Source organism: Oreochromis aureus, linkage group 23 (assembly GCF_013358895.1).
Source record: "Oreochromis aureus strain Israel breed Guangdong linkage group 23, ZZ_aureus, whole genome shotgun sequence".
NCBI classification, from domain to species: Eukaryota; Metazoa; Chordata; class Actinopteri; order Cichliformes; family Cichlidae; genus Oreochromis; species Oreochromis aureus.
In genome coordinates, this window is record NC_052963.1 from 43,561,538 (window position 1) to 43,564,899 (window position 3,362).

Consider the following 3,362-nt stretch of genomic DNA (forward strand, 5'->3'; position numbering starts at 1 on the left):
TTAGTCTTTACATTCATTTAATAGTGGCACCAAATGAGCAGGCAACACCCCCAAAAAGGTGACAATATTGTACGGCACCCAGCCAATGAAGAACATGACCATTCTACAGAGGACAAATCTGACAGCTCTGTTCTCTGTGTGAGATCTTGTTCTTTCCATACTTTTTATGTAGCAAAAAGTCACGACTGCAAAAGCAAATAGGAAGAAAACATTCTGTTGGATGACACCAACAGTTTCCCACAGTGGATGACTATATTCACAGCCCTGTGTCTGTCTGTCACTGTGGTAGACCTTGGTGATTGAGCTGAAGAGTAGGGAGGGCATGGATGCTCCAGTACTGATAATCCAAATCAGGACAGACAGAAACACCCTGATGATGTCTTTAGGTGTGCTGAGGTCAGAGATGGCCAAGTTGAGGATGAAAATGTTGGTCAGAGATTTAAGTTTTCATACAAAGCCAGGATTATGAGGACAAGAATGTTTCCTGTCAGGCTCAGTGTGATCACAACAGAGAAGAAAATCGGAATGGCAATGGATCCAGATTTCATTGCTTCACTCGTATCACAGATTTCATCCTCATAATAATCCTAATAGCTGAAGTTAGATGGATCATAGCTGAAATTGACTAGATTTGCCATTTCTGTCAAACTGGAACGTAGAAAATAAACATAAGTGTTTGTTTAAGTGACATGTTACAACAGATTTCTGTTTATGAGTACAAAACATTACTGTAAAGATGAAACATGAACGTACCTCCTACTAGATGAAATGGATAGGCTGCTGGATGAGACTGTAGTAACTTAAAGCATGTCCTTATAAAGTCATTTTCAGTCAAAGACATTTTCAGTTCCGAGTTATGTTTTTGTGGCCACACCTGTTTTGTTCACATGGTAAACAGGTGGCCTGTGGTTCTTTGGTTGTAGTATTATCTGCATATCTGTGAAATAATACTTGCCAACTAATCATAGAGCCAAAATTATGCTTTTTATCTTCTTCTTTTTAAGAATATCTAATTAGGTAACACATTAAAATATAAGACTTCAGGATATATCTGTTGTTTAGATTTTAAAACCCCAATTACTAAGAAGTTAAAAATAAATTGTAAATAAAAGCAGAATGCACCCTGAGAAAAGATATCATCTGGATGGGAGGATACCTTTCAGTGTTGATGCTGCCTTTTCAGATGGGCAAATTTCTTATGCCATGGACACTAAATGTACTTCAGAGGTGCAGACATTTGCACTGAGTGCTGATTACAAGCTAGACATTCCCTCTCCTTTAATCGCTGCCCATGTTACATGCATCCAATTATTCATCTTCTTCCTCTTATCCAGGACCAGGTCTGCAGACCTCCCTCTCCAGCCACCTCTTCCAGCTTGTCCCAAAGGAGAAGAAAATCATAACGGAAATAGATCCAAATATCACCGCTTCACTCTTATCATACACTCTTAGAAGGGATGTGTTAAAATTGACACATGATGTGTTAAATTTTAACACATGTGCTGCATCAGCTCAGGGACAACACATGATGTGTCAGTTTTAACACAATTAATGTGTCTGCTCCTTTAACACATCTTCTGTGTTAAAAAACGTAAACACAAGGATGTGTTATTTTGACACAAAGATGTGTTAAAATGTGTACATTTCAATTTTTGAAAAAAGGAGAAAAAGATGGGTATATATTATACATTTATTGAATTCCATTTTTTTATTTAGCATATTATAAATCATTACAAACTGAATAAACAACAGCTGTCAGAATCTTTTCAATTAAAATGTTTTAAATTCAATTTTAGCCAAAGCTATATCACAATTTTTACTTGACAAAATCAAACAAAATTCATATCTGACTAATTTTCTATCTCTCTAGATCATTAAAATGTCAAAAAAATTGAAAAAGGGCAAAATATCATATACACACACACACGTTCTGATATAATCATGTCCAGACAATACATGAATTAAATTCTTTTAAAGGTAACAATTGTCATCTTCAACAAATTGTCAACATTCAACAAATGTGAGGTTGCATGCAAGCAGAAAAACATACATTTTGGCGAATATAGCATCCAGGTTATACAATTATGTACCTTGGGTTTAAATACAGCTTATTAGCATCAAAGCTTGTCACTATATATAAAGGCAGAAAATCAAAAATTTCAGCCAATCAGTTCATATTGTCTGACCTTTCCACTGCATAGGCATAAAATGGTCAGAGTCCCGATAAGCAGTGTATTTGACAAAGATGCCAAATGAGGTTTCTCACCTTTGTGAACAGAGACTCTCTACATTTTGGACAGATGAACATTTTACTTGCATGCTTTAATATGTGCAATCAGCTCCAGTACTTTGGTTTTCCTTTGGGTGGACAGCGGCAGGTCATAGACAAACTCAAAGAAGGTGAAGACAAGCGGTGCTGGATAGGACAAGTTACATACCCAGTACAGTTTGAAAAGCTTATCCACAACACACGTCTGGGCTTCATTCAGAGAAATGGTTACTCTGTCATTCTTAGCAACAATGATGTACTCCCTGGTTGCACTCTTTAGATCACCGATGCATATCAGCTGGGGTTGGTGTGTTGTGGATGATGCTTCAGGATCACTGCAAAACGATGTAATACTTGTTCCAGGCTTGGAGATGGGGAAGATAAAGATAGATTTTTAGAGAAGTATTCAGTGAGGTGTAGACAAATGCCTTCCTCAGGTGAATACCATGTGAACTTTACTGAATACATACCAGTGCAAAATCAACCAAGTGCGTTATAGCTGATTTAAAGCTGCAACGACTGGCACCAACTGCTGGGAGCAGGTGTGTTAACATCTTGTGAGGGGGGTTCTTGTTTCAGGGCAGCTACTGATTTGAGCTTCGGAATGATACTGGCTTCCCATTTCCATAAAAGAGATCCGTCTTTCCTCCTGTAAGCTTGCCAAACCCAAGTCCACCTTATGGAGAGAAAAACAGTGTTTAAGTTGAAAATAAAGCATTAAATACATGAAATCAAAAGTACATTCTGCCCATTTGGTAGCTGTATGGCTAAAATCAAACTTTACAGTATCACATTTCTGTTACCCACTTCCACATCAAGCTTACCTACACATTGAAACATAACAATTTACTTGGAGTGGTATTTGAATACAAGTCCATTATTCCTTAATTTTAGCTATGATTTGGGTCCCATCAGACCCTTAGAAAAAATTAGGACTTTTTAGCTGATGTTCTAGCAGCCAATTTCTTATTTTGTCTGTCTGCGGTTTGTCCTGTAGAGCTTTTTTGTGCTGAAAATAGTGCTGCTGAAAGCAGAGTTTCATACAGATTTAGGTGATTTTTTGTAGGTTTTTCACTTCCATGAGCAGTACTTC

General features: G+C 37.3%; 1 pseudogene; it reads right to left on the reverse strand.

Annotated features, from left to right (window-relative positions):
- On the reverse strand, window positions 1-1,401 carry LOC116317743 (annotated as a pseudogene).
- Window positions 1,402-3,362: the final 1,961 nt, after the last annotated feature.